This window comes from Lathyrus oleraceus, chromosome 7 (assembly GCF_024323335.1).
Source record: "Lathyrus oleraceus cultivar Zhongwan6 chromosome 7, CAAS_Psat_ZW6_1.0, whole genome shotgun sequence".
Classification (NCBI taxonomy): Eukaryota; Viridiplantae; Streptophyta; class Magnoliopsida; order Fabales; family Fabaceae; genus Lathyrus; species Lathyrus oleraceus.
Window position 1 is genome coordinate 121,606,014 of NC_066585.1, and position 17,282 is coordinate 121,623,295.

The 17,282-nt window shown below is 32.2% G+C and overlaps 2 pseudogenes; both read left to right on the forward strand.

The window, feature by feature from the left end:
• Positions 1-5,784: 5,784 nt before the first annotated feature.
• Positions 5,785-7,422, forward strand: LOC127102364 (beta-glucosidase 24-like; annotated as a pseudogene).
• Positions 7,423-10,396: 2,974 nt separating this feature from the next.
• LOC127102365 (furostanol glycoside 26-O-beta-glucosidase-like) lies at positions 10,397-12,024 on the forward strand (annotated as a pseudogene).
• The last annotated feature ends 5,258 nt before the right edge of the window (positions 12,025-17,282 follow it).

The following is a 17,282-nucleotide window of genomic DNA, read 5'->3' on the forward strand; positions in this document are numbered from 1 at the left end:
AGAGAAACTCGAAAACTTACTTGATCTTGAAGAAAATGATGAAACAGGTGTTGTTTGGATGTATTGGCTCAAAACAGATGCTCCACTAGCTTCCACAAGGTGAATGGTGAAGAAAGTTTAGCTCAGCAACCCTTGAAACGACCTCAGACCAAATCTGCCATTAATGAGTTCTTGGATGAAACAGTCGTGTGCTGTGCTTACAGTTGGGATTTACCACTTGCAACAGCTTCCAAATGGTTAATACATGATGAGACCAACAAGAATAGCTCGAGTTCTTTTGAGGTTTTGGTCAGAAAATGCAAAGATGAGAAAATGGTATTTGAGAGAAAATGAGATGTTCTGTTTTGGAATGATGGAGGCTGCTGCTTCTAGGGTTTCTTTCAGCAGAAAAATGCAATATATATGATGCTTAGTGGAGCTAAGTTGGGATTAAGTGAGTGGTAATTGGAATTGCTAATTTTTGAGTGTTTTTGCTAATTTGGTGATTTCCACTCAAATGGTGCATATGCATGGCTGTGGCTCGAATTTGGGCCTAGACAAATCCAAAACATCATTTCTGAACATATTTGATTGGTAGAATTGGTTGGAAGTGGTTAATTTTGAAACTCATTTTTCAACCTCACTTGAAATTAATTCATGCAAGTCCAAAAATGCCATTTTGATTGGTGACGTTTTGGTGAATGATGATGACATATTTGGAAAGAGGGCATCAAATGTGACTTGTAGCAAAAAACCCCACCCAATTTGGCCAAATGGTTTGAGAGATATGGCCTTTTGAAGTTCAAATATTTTTGAGAATGACTTGATCATAACTTGCCAACCATACATGGGAATTGAGTGTTCTTGGACTTTTTGGAAATGGGAGAACAATATCTTCAACTTTCATGTTGGGCAAAAATTCATTTGAAGCTTGTATCATGATGTAAGTTTGGGATCAAGAAGTTTCCATTTTTGGCAGGTTTCAATTACAGGTCCAGTTTCTATTTTTGGAAATTTCTGATCTGGCTTCAAATTCTTCCATGATGGTGTTTGACATGATATATGAGGCCTATTTGGACATGAATAAGCTCTCTCAAACCAAATCCCACCATCAAAACCATAAAATCAGACACAGTTGACCAAGTTTGACTTTTTAGGGTTTCTGGCAAGCTGTGCATTGACTGATGACTTCTGAACATCCAATCCTTGACCAAAACACTTCAAATGGATCCCCAAGTCATGTGAACATGTTGGACCAACCCTAAGGCCTTGGCTCAATGAAAATTGTGCTTGCTTGCTTGATTGACTGATCTCCTGACCAGTTTGACCTAATTCTTCTGATGACTTGCACTTGAGGCAAAGGGGACAATGCAATGTTATGCAGTGGACCATGTTATGTTATGACCTAATAATGACAATGTATGTATAATGATAGGTGCAAATTTGAGGTGCTACAGCTACAAATTAGCCTTACCACCTTCTCTATCAGAAATGCATGATGTTTTTCATGTATCTCAACTCCGGAAGTTCATTCTAGATTCTCTTCAGCCGATTCTTCCAGATTGAGTAGAAGTAGAAGCAGATCTGAATTTCGAACCTCTACCAAGTTGCATTACAGGACGAGAAGTTAAGGTGTTAAGGAATAAGGAGATTCCTCTTGTTAAGGTCCAGTGGGATGAATCACACCCAGGCGACGCCACCTAGGAACTAGAGTCAGAAATGCGAGAAGCTTACCCTCATCTCTTCCAGGTAATATTTAAATTCGAGGACGAATTTTATTTAAGGGGGGGAGGATGTAATACCCTGTATTTCCTTAAATGCCTAAATTCCTATTAATTGAGATCAATTGAGTTCCTATGTGCTCTAAAAGTTGCCAATTGGGATAAATAGAGCAAATAGTGAGTTCAGGTTGACTTAATTAATATTATTTGGATCTAACCTTTTATTAATTGGGACATTTTGGTAACACTAATAATGGGTCAATAGCTCCGGTAGAACAAATATTACAAGTTTGGTGCCACTTGGGATATTTGTTTCTACTAGAGACCACTTACCAACCACATGTTTCTATTGGCCACTTGCATTTGGTCTTTGAATCACTCATCACCACATGTTTCTACCTACCACATGCCACTTCATTTGTTCTATCTATCAGAAAGTATATATATATATAGAGAGAGGAAGCTCAAGAGAAGAAAGGGAAAGCAAGGCTAGTGGAGAAGAAGAAGAAGAAGGAAAACTTAGAACCAACACCATCATCTTCATCCTCATCTCATATTCAACAACTTCTCCTCTTCAATTTCTTGAGGTGGGTTCTAGTTAGAAACTCTAGGTTTCTAGAAAAGTTAGGGTTGTAGAATGTTAGACAAATCATGATAATCCATGCTATATAATGAATATGTTCTTGCTCTTGTTGACCTCCATGAACATGTGCTTTGTTGTATTCTTATATTGGTTATGATAACATGATTTGTTATGGTTGTGGTGAAATGATTGGTTGTGATTATGACCTTGAAAATCCTTGTGATTGTGAGCTTAAAATTCTTGATTTATATGTGTATGAGAACATGTAATATGATGAATGTTAAACATTGTTGATATGTTTGATTGTGAATTTACATGATTAAAAACCTTACAAAGATGAGTGAGGAAACATTGGAGAATAACTTGATTAATAACTTAGAAATATAATCTAGGTTATGGAGCATGTGTGATATATGTATGAGAATACGGTATTCATTCATACGACGCTTATGTGGAGGTCGTGGACGAATTGTTGCCATGATTGAGAATGAGACACATTGTATGGAACATGCCATGTTATTGTTGTGTATTGTGGTGAATGACGTCACCTATAATTGATGAATTTTGTTATGGTTCGTGGAACCGATGATTATGGAACCTATCATGTATTCAGAATGTGTGTTTTCTATGGTGGTACACATCTCTATTGGTATGCCTAGATGAGTAAGCATTGGGATGAGGGACCAATGATTCGAGCCTCAATTGGGTTTGAGCCCCAACCATGGAGGACAAGGGCGAAAGGTGGACACCTAAGTGGGTTAGAGTCCCATATGGTGAAAGATACCCTAAGTGGGTTAGAGTCCCATACGGGTGACGGTCGCTTGAACTGGGGATTAAGCCTCATAGAGGACCCGATATCCACCGCGAAAGTCGAATCATACGAGCATGCATGAACCGGGTCTGGCTTAGACGTAAGTCCGTTCGGGAATTGATGTTTCGTGATCTGAATAATGATCGTGGTTGAGTTATGAGAACTCAAATACATGTTGCCATACAATTGCGAGTTAGTTCCCCATCGCTCAAGTCTTCGTTCCCTTGTTGACTTGAGTTGGATATGAGTTGAATATTGATTAGAAAACCCTGTAAAGCCGAGTGGATACATAAGATAGGGAACCCACTGATATTATTATCTCACCTCATGTTGTTGATTATTTTTCAGGTGGTTATGAGCAGGATAAGGGTAAGGGTAAGATAGAGTGATGTCATGCTTACCTGAGGACCAGTGGCTTTTCTTCTGCTGTGTAGATATTTTTGAGATCATTGTCTAATGATCTAGATCAGTAGTTTTATTTTGGGCACTCTTATGAACATTTATGCCATATTGTGTTGTTTTGGGCATGTATTTGTATATGTACACTGTGCTGCTAGGCACTTATGTATTTCAGTACCAGTATCACACTATGTATAATATGTATTCTAGACATATATTATATGTGGGTGTTACAAAATCAATACTTAATTGCTTAAAAATAATTAAAAAAGCAACCATGAGGATTGTTATAGAGAACAAAAGAGTTTCTGTTCATACATCGACGATCTAACAATCGGGAGATCATTAGTATATTCAACTCAAATCTTTTAATAGTAAAATGGACATTCTAATATGATAAAAATAAATGTAAGTATTTACGTCACACAGTTACAATTCATTATAAAGTTTTTAAAGACCACTCAAGTTATGTTGTGTTGTAAGACAATCATATAGTGTTTCAGTTAAAAGATTTTAAAAATTCCATTGACAAATATGTTATTTTCTTGAAATAGAATATATACAAATAAAAGTTATGATAAGAGACTCAATCATCAAAGACTTGACATATAACGTCTTTCATATGATTCTTGTCACTGAGAATGTCTTAGATTAGTGAGAGACACTACTCATTAATGTTTTATATTATTGTTTTCATATCAATATAGACTTTATGTTAAGATTATCTGCAATAATAGAGTTTATGAGGTTATTATTGTTATAACCATTTCTGTGTTGTTTGTGCAAATATTAAATTTGCAAACTTCAATTTGATCTCAATAAAGATTTCAGTTTGAATAGTTGGAAATAAGCATAATTCAGATATTACATTACGTGAAATTTTCATGTCATTCATCTATATCGATATATGTCATCAAGTAAATTGATGTGGTGGTTGTCGGAGTCCTGTCACATTATATGTCAATGACGAAAGTTGCAGTTGTTCCATTATTGATATATGAGTTGGACTAGATTGTAAAGTCGAAATCTACAGATAAATATCATTTGGATGCATGCCTAAAGAACTCTAATATAATTATTAAGATATATTGCCCAAGTGGGAGATTGTTGGGATATTTTTTATATAAATATTATTTAATTATTGTATTCCAATAATTATTATATGGGTATATATATTTATATTAATTATTATCAAATTAAGAAACTTAGTTTATTAAATGGTTAAATAAAGTTAAAAAGAGTAATTAAAATTTTATTTAGTAATTAATTAATTTGTTGGATATGAGCTGAAATATGATTCACTGTCAAGATAACTCATTTCAAAATAATGGAAACCCTAATTGTCCATCACTCAATATATAGGTTATGATCCTTAATATATCGTATAACATGCATATTATCTCTTCTTTCAATCGAAGAGTATTCAAAGTATTATGACTACCAGTTGAGGATAGCCCACAAACCATCAAGTGTCGGTGACTTGTCTATCACTACTAAGGAAAACACTTATCACGACAGTTGCAAAACAGATACTATGACGTTGAATTTAATGAGCTGAATTTAATGACACTTGTTAGCTCCTAGGTTATAAATAAACGGTTTAGGATCCAAAAAGGTCTAGCAAAAATATATTAATAACTTTGATGAGTTATTTGTCATTGTTTTTCCTATTAAAATATTCACTTACATTTTTAATTGATTCTCAAATATCAAATTTAAAATTTCAATATGTTTCTTGTATATGTACGTAAATTTATAAAAATGTTTTATTTTATATTTTAACAATTTGTTTGTTTGTATATAAAAAAAATTAGCTACTGAAGTTAAAAATTGTGAAATAAAGAAAATAAGTTTGTGTAACTAGACCCAGATTCAATGAAAATAAAAAAATGATACCTACGAATATAAATTCATAATATACGAGAATTTTAACTATATATTGGAAATTTTGTAACAAAGGCCAAGAAAATGATAAAAATAATATTATTATTTTTTAAAAAAATTTAACTTTTTTTCCTATGCAAGGATGTACCTTTACAATGCATGTTTAATGTGACAAAATTAATTTTTTATATGTTCTAAAATGTTGTAATGTGTTAATGCGTGTGGTGCAAAGTTGTTATTAATGAAAATATAACATCAAAAAAAGTAATGGTCGGGTACTTACAATAAATTTATTACAACAATCATCTTACAAGTTATCATGCACATAAAAATCTAGTATAAATTTGTTTTCCTCTTCCTAATGAGTAATTGTGATTTATTATCAAACTCCAAAAAAATATCTTTGGATGCAGAAAATATACATTACGTCATCTTTGAGAATTTCTAAAACTGTTCTTGCAATCTTGTCGTTTGTTTGGATTTCCAACATTTCCACCCATGCACAAGTTCTATTTCCCTTGAAAAAAACATCTGAGTTTCGTCAATCACTTTCTTCACAGATTGGAGAATGGGCTACAAATAATACATATGACTATATTAAAATTCATAAATTCACCAAGTTTTTCGAGTCGAGGATCATTTCCAAATGGCTTTTTATTTAGTGCTGGATCTTCTGCCCTTCATATTGAAGGAGCGCAACATGAAGGAGGAAGAGGACTTGCTATATGGGATGATATAATTGAGCATAAAAAAGGTGTGTATTTAGATGTCGATAAGTTTTCCAAAAAGATTGAACATTATAAGCACTATAAGGAGGATGTGCAACTTTTATAGAAGCTTGGAGTAAACTCTTATAGAATGTCCATCTCTTGGAATAGAGTAATGCCAAATGGAACCTTGGAAGGAGGTATAAATCAAGAAGGTATCAACTTTTACAACAATTTGATCAACGAGTTGCTAAAAAATGGTATTGAACCTTTTGTGACTATCATGCACTTTGACTATCTATTAGCTCTTCAACAAAAACTCGGTGGCTTCTTAAATCACTCCATTGTGACAAATTTCAAGGATTTTAGTGAACTCTTATTCAAGACATATGGAGATCGGGTGAAACATTGGACTACAATCAATGAGGGAGAGGTCACAACTATATTTCACTACATGCACAATATTGATAATATGTTTGTTGAGGCATGCCCAACTAAAGGTAGAATATGTACAGAAGCATACATTATACTTCATAATTTCCTCATTGCCTATGCTACATCATCAAATTTATACAAAACAAAATTTCAAGCAATACAAGGGGGGAAATTGAAATTGCCCTTTCATCAGGAAGTTATGTTCCCTACAGCTCTAATCCGGAGCATGTGGCTGCTGCTAAAAGACTAACGGATTTCTATTGGGGATGGGTTTTAGATCCAATTTTCCATGGAGACTATCCACAAATAATGAGAAAGCTAGTGGGGAACAGGCTACCCAAATTTACAAAAAAGGATAAAAAAATGTTAAATGGAAGCACAAACTTTATCGGGATCAATTATTATACTTCTCACTTTGCAAGATATGAATCAAATAGAACCAAAGTTTTTGGTGATAATTTTGATGCCTTAGCCATGTCAGAAGTTTCTAACATCGAAGGGAAAACTCTAGGTTACATCAATCAATACGGTTTAAACTTTGTCTACCCTGAAGGATTATATGACTTCTTACTTTATATTAATAAAAATTACCAAAATCCAAAAATCTACATAACAGTAAATGGCATTGCTTCTTTCAAAACCCCAAATCCATTAAAGGACGAACATCGAGTTGCTTACATTGCTTCACATATTAACGCGACCAAAGTAGCCATAGATGCTCGTGTAAACGTTCGTGGTTTCTTTGCCTGGGCAACTTTTGATACATTTGAATTTCAAGCAGGCTATTCTAGAAATTGGGGGCTTTATCATGTCGATTTTAATTATAGTCTCAAGGGTATACCAACTGACGCAGCTAATTGGTATAGCAAGTATTTGACAGATGAATTTAGTTATCTAAACTAAAAAATAAAGTATATTAATACAAATGGATAACATGGAAAACAATCCCGTTGAAAAATTATTATTTATAACACGATGATTATTTAATTTGTTTGTTTGGAAATTATTTAAATACTCATATTTATGATTTTGATTAGCGTAGATACTAGTACGATTCACGTGTTAATGTTCACTCGTGTAAAAATTCAAAGAATGTGTAAGGAATTTTGCGCTAAAATATATTGTAAACTCGTTGTTTACCAAAGTTAAACAAAAACTTATTTATTTTAAGTAATTTCATGTATGTGAAGAATTTATTACCCATTCCGTGTAGCTATTAGAGTGAATTGTTAAATACTTCAAAATCGTAAGCTTAGCTTTCTAGCATAGGTGTTATATGCATTAGACCACTTTATAGCTGCTGACAATAAAAACAATCATGCGTACATTTTTGTTCGTATAAGTTACTTTTACATGAAATATTATGAAGCCATTGTGGCAAATGACCATTCATAACATTAGTCTCTTTCACATTTTGCCGTATTGCTCATCTAATGTTATATTCATCCTAATTATCTAAATTGAGTTTTTAATCATATGAAAATTCTATAGCTATTGAACATCCAAAACTAGAACGCACATCATTTTTTTTTTAATTTTTAATAATATATTTAAGTGGACTTTGATTTGAATTAATTTTGCATTTTGGGTACTTATATCTAGCCGTTTTAATGGGTAACAAAGAATATTCCTACTAATTACTATTGATTATTTATTTGTATTGTTGATTGTCTCATTTGTAGACAATTTTAAATCTAATTAATTTTATTTTCTAAATTAAAAGTAATACTAATTAATGTTCTGTGAAAGAGATGTGAAAGACTAATTAGAAATAGAAATGGAAAAATATATCTCCATAATATTCTTCCTTTAATGTCCATTGAATGAATAAGAGGATTTTGAAGACCACTCAAGTTATGCTGTGTTGTAAGACAATCATATAGTGTTTCAGTAAAAGATTTTAAAAATTCCATTGACAAATAAGTTATTATTCTTGAAATAGAATATATATAAATAAAAGTTATGATAAGAGACTCAATCATCAAAGACTTGACATATTACGTCTTTCATATGATTCTTGTCACTGAGAATGTCTTAGATTAGTGAGAGACACTACTTATTAATGTTTTATATTATTGTTTTCATATCAATATAGACTTTATGTTAAGATTATCTGCAAAAATAGAGTTTACGAGGTTATTATTGTTATAACCATTTCTGTGTTGTTTGTGCAAATATTAAATTTGCAAACTTCAATTTGATCTCAATAAAGATTTCAGTTTGAATAGTTGGAAATAAGCATAATTCAGATATTACATTACGTGAAATTTTCATGTCATTCATCTATATCGATATATGTCATCAATTAAATTGATGTGCTGGTTGTCGGAGTCCTATCACATTATATGTCAGTGACGAAAGTTGCGGTTGTTCCATTATTGATACATGAGTTTGACTAGATTGTAAAGTCGAAATCTACAGATAAATATCATTTGGATGCATGCCTAAAGAACTCTAACATAATTATTAAGATATATTTCCCAAGTGGGAGATTGTTGGGATATTTTTTATATAAATATTATTTAATTATTATATTGGTATATATATTTATATTAATTATTATCAAATTATGAAACTTAGTTTATTAAATGGTTAAATAAAGTTAAAAAGAGTAATTACATTTTTATTTATTAATTAATTAATTTGTTGGATATGAGCTAAAATATGATTGACTGTCCAGACTACTCATTTCAAAATAATGGAAACCCTAATTGTCCATCACTCAATACATAGGTTACGATCCTTAATATATCGTATAACATGCATATTATCTCTTCTTTCAATCTGAAGAGTATTCAAAGTATTATGACTACCAGTTGAGGATAGTCCACAAACCATCAAGTGTCGGTCACTTGTCTATCACTACTAAGGAAAACACTTATCACGACAGTTGCAAAAGGGATACCACGCCGTTGAATTTAATGAGCTGAATTTAATGACACTTGTTAGCTCCTAGGTTATAAAAAAATGATTTAGGATCCAAAGAGGTCTAGCAAAAATATATTAATAAATTTGAAGAGTTATTTGTCATTGTTTTTCCTATTAAAATATTCACTTACATTTGAATAATATTTAATACTAATTATTTTCTAAATAATAAATAATATCAATAAATTAATTTTTAATTTATTTTCAAATATCAAATTTTAAATTTCAATATGTTTCTTGTATATGTACGTAAATTTATAAAAATGTTTTATTTTATATTTTAACAATTTGTTTGTTTGTATATAAAAAAATTAGCTACTGATGTTAAAAATTGCAAAATAAAAAAAATAAGTTTGTGGAACTAGACCCAGTTCAATGAAAATAGAAAAATGATACCTACGAATATAAATTCATAATATACGAGAATTTTAACTATATATTGGAAATTTTGTAACAAAGGCCAAGAAAATGATAAAAATAATATTATTATTATTTTTTAAAAATTTAACTTTTTTTCCTATGCAAGGATGTACTTTTACAATACATGTTTAATGTGACAAAATTAATTTTTTATATGTTCTAAAATGTGGTAATGTGTTAATGCGTGTGGTGCAAAGTCGTTACTAATGAAAATATAACATCAAAAAAAGTAATGATCGGGTACTTACAATAAATTTGTTACATTGAAAATATCACAGTGATCATGAAACAAGTGACAACTTTATCTAATTGGAAAGGCTATAAATAATAAGATTTGTATTCATATGATTCAAAGAACTCTAAAAAGAATACAATCTTAGATTTTTGCTGTAACATTTTTAATTGTTTTAAAAAACAACAATTATCATCTTACAAGTTATCATGCACAGAAAAATTTGGTATAAATTTGTTTTCCTCTTCCTACGGAGTAATTGTGATTTATTATCAAACTCCAAAAAAATATCTTTGGATGCAAAAAATATACATTATGTCATCTTTGAGAATTTATAAAATTGTTCTTGCAATCTTGTCGTTTATTTGGATTTCCAACATTTCCACCCATGCACAAGTTCTATTTCCCTTGAAGAAAACATCTTAGTTTCGTATATTGGAGAATTGGCTACAAATAATACATATGACTCTATATTAAAATTCATAAATTCACCAAGTTTTTCGAGTCGAGGATCATTTCCAAATGGCTTTTTGTTTGGTGCTGGATCTTCTGCCCTTCAGATTGAAGGAGCGCAACATGAAGGAGGAAGAGGACTTTGTATATGGGATGATATAATTGAGTATAAAAAAGGTGTGTATTTAGATGTGGATAAGTTTTCCAAAAAGATTGAACATTATAAGCGCTATAAGGAGGATGTGCAACTTTTAAAGAAGCTTGGAGTAAACTCTTATAGAATGTCCATCTCTTGGAATAGAGTAATGCCAAATGGAACCTTGGAAGGAGGTATAAATCAAGAAGGTATCAACTTCTACAACAATTTGATCAACGAGTTGCTAAAAAATGGTATTGAACCTTTTGTGACTATCATGCACTTTGACTATCCATTAGCTCTTCAACAAAAACTCGGTGGCTTCTTAAATCACTCTATTGTGACACATTTCAAGGATTTTAGTGAACTCTTATTCAAAACATATGGAGATCGGGTGAAACATTGGACTACAATCAATGAGGGAGAGGTCACAGTTGTATTTCAATACATGCACAATAGTGATAATATGTTTGTTGAGGCATGCCCAACTAAAGGTAGAATATGTACAGAATCATACATTCTACTTCATAATTTCCTCATTGCCCATGCTACATCATCAAATTTATACAAAACAAAATTTCAAGCAATACAAGTGGGGGAAATTGGAATTCCCCTTTCATCAGGAAGTTATGTTCCCCTACAGCTCTAATCCGGAGGATGTGGCTGCTGCAAAAAGACTAACGGATTTCTATTGGGGATGCGTTTTAGATCCAATTTTCCATGGAGACTATCCACAAATAATGAAAAAGCTAGTGTGGAACAGGCTACCCAAATTTACAAAAAACGAATAAAAAAATGTTAAATGGAAGCACAAACTTTATCTGGATCAATTATTATACTACTCACTTTGCTAGATATGAATCAAATAGAACCAAAGTTTTTGGTGATAATTTTGATGCCTTAGCCATGTCAGAAGTTTCAAACATCGAAGGAAGAACTCTAGGTTACATCGATCAATACGGTTTAAACTTTGTCTACCCTAAAGGATTATATGACTTCTTACTTTATATTAATAAAAATTACCAAAATCCAAAAATCTACATAACAGAAAATGGCATTGCTTCTTTCAAAACCCCAAATCCATTAAAGCACAAAACATCGAGTTGCTTACATTGCTTCACATATTAACGCGACCAAAGCAGCCATAGATGCTGGTGTAAACGTTCGTGGTTACTTTGCCTGGGCAGCTTTTGATACATTTGAATTTCAAGCAGGCTATTCTAGAAATTGGGGGCTTTATCATGTCGATTTTAATGATAGTCTCAAGCGTATACCAACTGAAGCAGCTAATTGGTATAACAAGAATTTGACAGATGAATTTAGTAATCTAAACTAAAAAATAAAGTATATCAATACAAATGGATAACATGGAAAACAATCCCGTTGAAAAATTATTATTTATAACACGATGATTATTTAATTTGTTTGTTTGGAAATTATTTAAATACTCATATTTATGATTTTGATTAGCGTAGATACTAGTACGATTCACGTGTTAATGTTCACTCGTGTAAAAATTCAATGAATGTGTAAGGAATTTTGCGCTAAAATATAATGTAAACTTGTTGTCTACCAAAGTTAACCAAAAATTTATTTATTTTAAGTGATTTCATGTATGTGAAGAATTTATTACCCATTCCGTGTAGCTATTAGAGTGAATTGTTAAATACTTCAAAATCGTAAGCTTAGCTTTCTAGCCCATGTGTTATATGCATTAGACCACTTTATAGCTCCTGACAATAAAAACAATCATGCGTACATTTTTGTTCATATAAGTTTCTTTTAAATGATATATTATGAAGCCATTGTGGCAAATGACCATTCATAACATTATTCTCTTTCACATTTTGCCGTATTGCTCATCTAAATGTTATATTCCTCCTAATCATCTAAATTGAGTTTTTAATCATATGAAAATTCTATAGCTATTGAACATCCAAAACTAGAACGCACGTCATTTTTTTTATTTTTAATAATATTTTAAGTGGACTTTGATTTGAATTAATTTTTCATTTTGGGTACTTATATCTAGCCGTTTTAATGGGTAACAAAGAATATTCCTACTAATTACTATTGATAATTTATTTGTATTGTTGATTGTCTCATTTGTAGACAATTTTAAATCTAATTAATTTTATTTTCTAAATTAAAAGTAATACTAATTAATGTTCTGTCAAAGAGATGTGAAAGACTAATTAGAAATAGAAATGGAAAAATATATCTCCATAATACTCTTCCTTTAATGTCCATTGAAAAGGTGTCTTGATTAAATCTTACAAAAAAAATGTAGGACAAAAATCAGAGTGAATATAAAAGAAAAGTGGAACATCAATTTATTGGAAATCTGGATTGTTAAAAAAATCTTACAAAGAATTAAAAATGATACAAAACCATTGTGAAGATAAAATGGTGGATAATTTATTTATACCTCTTCTTCACGCACAGTATAATTTCTCATATGTGGAGACTAATCTTCTCGAAATCATTTTGATTATGCGGTGACTTTGTAAATTTACGGTTATATATCCTTTAATATATTCCTTTTCAGATTAGCAACACAATCAATATCACTCATTGAATTATTGATAACAAATTTATGTTGAAGCAAGGTCGTCAGTTTCATATAAGTATCAAATCATAGACCTCAACCAAAACAAACTCACGACTTATTTCATATTGTGCTAAAAATCTACATATCCATGATAACAAACTATATGCTTGATGGGTCGAATAAAGTTTTGAAAAAAAACACTAATGTGGCTATGACAGAGTTTCCTTTTTCATAATGGACAACCATCCGTTCCAGAGAGAATGTAAGGTCATGACTAGGGCATCATGTGTAAAAAATATTGACTATAAAGAAAAATTCTATTTGGTTTTCTTGGAAACTCTTTGTATGGTTAGTTATGAGGCTCTTTGTTCATTATATATTTTGGACTTACATGAGATGAATGTTAAAATTGTACTTCGTAATAAAATATTAATGAAATAATATGGTATAACCACGAGAAACTTTATGCCAATAGAAAAAAAGTAGATGGTTTGAAAATTAATAAAATTCTTTTGAATTAATAAAGATATCTCCTTAGCGATACCACATCGTCATGCAACTTAATTGTCTCACTTGGTTTTGAGATGCATATTATAATATTAATTGTCTTATTTATTTTTAAGATAAGTATTTTAAAGTTAGTTGTCTTATTCTATTTTGAGATGAATAAGAGGAAAAATTATGGGTATTATAAAGTATGTGGGAGTAAATTTATGTTTCTTATATAACCTATCGGTTTTATTGTATTAAGTGGAGTTTTTTTTTTTCACGTGAAACCAAGAAGTCTCTAATTAAAATTTACCGTGCAAGATCTTGGGGACACCTCGGTTATTTTGATATTTAGATATTATTCTCATGGTATCCTTTGAATATTGCAAAAGAGTTTAAATCATTAAGGTTGAAAGTAAATTCGACATGAAATAAAATAAACTTTAGGACATGTCAATTATAAACGGAGACTATTAGGTCTCATTTATATGTACCTTAAAGTAAATATGAAAATTTAAAATTTTGAGCATTCTTCTATGCTTAGGTTGTGAGAATTTTATATATGATTTTATTTATATGTATATAATTTGAACAAATCAATATTTAATTGCTTAAATAAATAAAAAAGCAACCATGAGGATTGTTATAGAGAATAAAAGAGTTTCTTCTCATAAATCGAAGATCTAACAACGGGGAGATCATTAGTATATTCAACTCAAATATTTTAATAGTCAAATAAACATTCTAATATGATAAAAATAAAGGTAAGTATTTACGTCACACAGTTACTGTTGGTGTAAGCCCTAGAGGCCAATACTTTTGGTACATGTATCGAATTATATATTAATAATAAAAGGCTTTTTCTTTATTACGTTTGTTTAATAAAGTCCCTAGAATAGCTAGTCTGTTTAATGTATCAAGTATGACTTAATCATTAGATCACATTAAACATAAGGACACTATTCTTAAAGTATCCGTAGTCGAGCTTTAGTGTGAAATGGGATAACATTAAAGCATTAAGACTATTATGTTTGTAGACTGATGATCACATCTAATGGATCATGGATAAAGAGTTATCAAGTCTTAAACATAGGTATGAATATTAAGAGTAATATTTATACCGGATTGACCCGCTATGAGAATACTATATAGAAAGTTATGCAAAGTGTCATAAGTTATTCTCATGGTGATAATGGTGTATACCACTCTTCGACCTGAAACCACTATGGACCCTAGATGTGGAGTCGGGTGCTTTATTGCTGATCCAACATTGTCCGTAACTGGATAACCATAAAGACAGTTGATGGGTACTCCACGAAGTATGCTGAGGGACATGAGTGACCTAGATGGAATTTGCCCATCCTGCATAACAGGATAAATGTCTATGGGCCCAATATTGAACTGGACAAGGATGACACGGTATATGCCTTGTGTTCAATATAGACATAAGGGCAAAAGGGTAATTATACACATAAGTATTATCACAGAAGGTTTTGTCAGATCACATGACATTTTCGTGTCTTGGGTAGCAGTGATGTGTTGCTAGATACCGCTCACTGTTTATTATGTTAAATGCGTGATTTAATATAATTGCCAACGTCACGAAAACCTACAGGGTCACACACAAAGGACGGATTGATGAGAGATAGAGTAACTAAGGAATACCGTAAGGTACGGTGCCCTTAAGTGAATTATAGAACATCGTAAGGTACGGTGTACTTGAGTAGAATACGAAATATGGTAAGGTACCATGGGCTTAAGTGATTTTGGGCATATTATAAGATATGGGCCAAAATACACTTAAGTGGACTTTTTAGCTTGAAGCCCATACAAGTGGTTCTAGAAATAGAACCCTTGTGCAGAAGCATTCATTGCGGTTGCATTTTTTTTGTTTTCTCTCTCTCTCTCTCTCTCTCTCTCTCACTCAAAGCCTTCATTCGTACCAGCTAGCACTGAGATTGAAGGAATCCGTTCGTGTGGACTGAGTAGAGACGTTGTCATCGTTCAACGTTCGTGATCGCTCCGTGGATCTGCATCAAAGGTTTTGATCGTCACAAGAGATCTGCACCAAAGTTTTCAATCGTCACAAGAGGTAAATATTCTATCACTGATCATGACCATTCGTAAGGATCTCTAAAGGAGAAAATTTAATTTCCGCTGCGTTCTAGATCGCAATTCTCCTTCAGTGGTATCAGAGCCACTTACGAAACCATGAATCGGATAGCTGTTTAATTTCTATATTAATATGATTAAAGATAGAATGAATCAATTAATTAAACGGGTAATTAAATTTGGCATCATGAGTGTACGAGTTGGATGATTGATGTTGACTATGCTTCGGAACCGACATTAGTATGGTGAAGCAGCGATACATCGATCGTTCATATGTTACGCAATTGAGACCGATCAACTTATATATGATATAAGTAATCCTAATCCAAAGTACGGTATATATGATATATTGTTTTTGTTTCGTTCATTCAAACACTAAATGGTTGTTTTCCTTTGAGCGATCAATGGTCATTTGCTTCGGAATCCGACATTAGTATGGTGAAGCAATGACCTGTTGATCAATCATACTGAATCAACAATCGAGGTGTGTTTGACGGTCTAAAATTGGCGCATTAGGGTTGGTGACGGCGCAAGGGTTGTGCCGTCAAAGAGTTGTGAATTTAGGGCCTTTTGGAACACGTCTCTTGACTATTTCAAATTTTTGTAATTTGGCCACGTGACGTTCGTCACGAGCTTGTGACGATTGTAACAAGCTGGACATGACGGTCGTCACGTGCTTTGTGACGGTCGTCACATTCACAGATCCAGAATTCTAGGCGTTTCTGTTTTTGGCCGTGTGACGTTCGTCATGGGCCTGTGACGGTCGTCATGGGCCTGTGACGGTCGTAACATGCTTGTGACGGTCGTCACACTCACAGAGCAGAATTCTCGGGGTTTCTGTTTTGTGACTGCGCAAGAGTTGTGTTGATGCAAAACAATGTCCATTTCAAATGAATTTTTCATTAAAATTTTTGGACAGGGGCGCTGCCCCCTTGACCCCCGTCCGTTGATCGGTCAGCGGAACCCCCGGCTAACTCTGTGTAGTATGATCGGTCCCCGAAATTTAATTTGGTTTTAATAAATTAAAGGAATTAAAATTATTAATAATAATAATGTGTTTATCATTATTGCCTTATGGTGATCAGTTATGGCCTTAGTCTTCCTTCATTTTGTTTTGGGTTTTTTAAATACAACCTGTGTGTCGTGCCTCTCCTTTTAATCTCTTAATGTAACTTCTTTTCTCATCTCAATCTCTCGTATGTAAAACGAGTTTCTTCTGTAATGTAATGTTATGAAGAAAGAGAAGAAGACAATGTTATGAAGAAAGAGAAGATTTCAATATCAAAGGAGGACAACCTTGAAGATCAAAGGAGGACAGCCTTGAAGATCTTGCTTGGAGAAGCTTAGATCGTTATTAGGTTAACTTAGGTTCTCTCATTGGCTTGGGAGAACAATTGCGCTAGGGGCCATAAATGTTTCATTATGTATATTGATGCATGTGA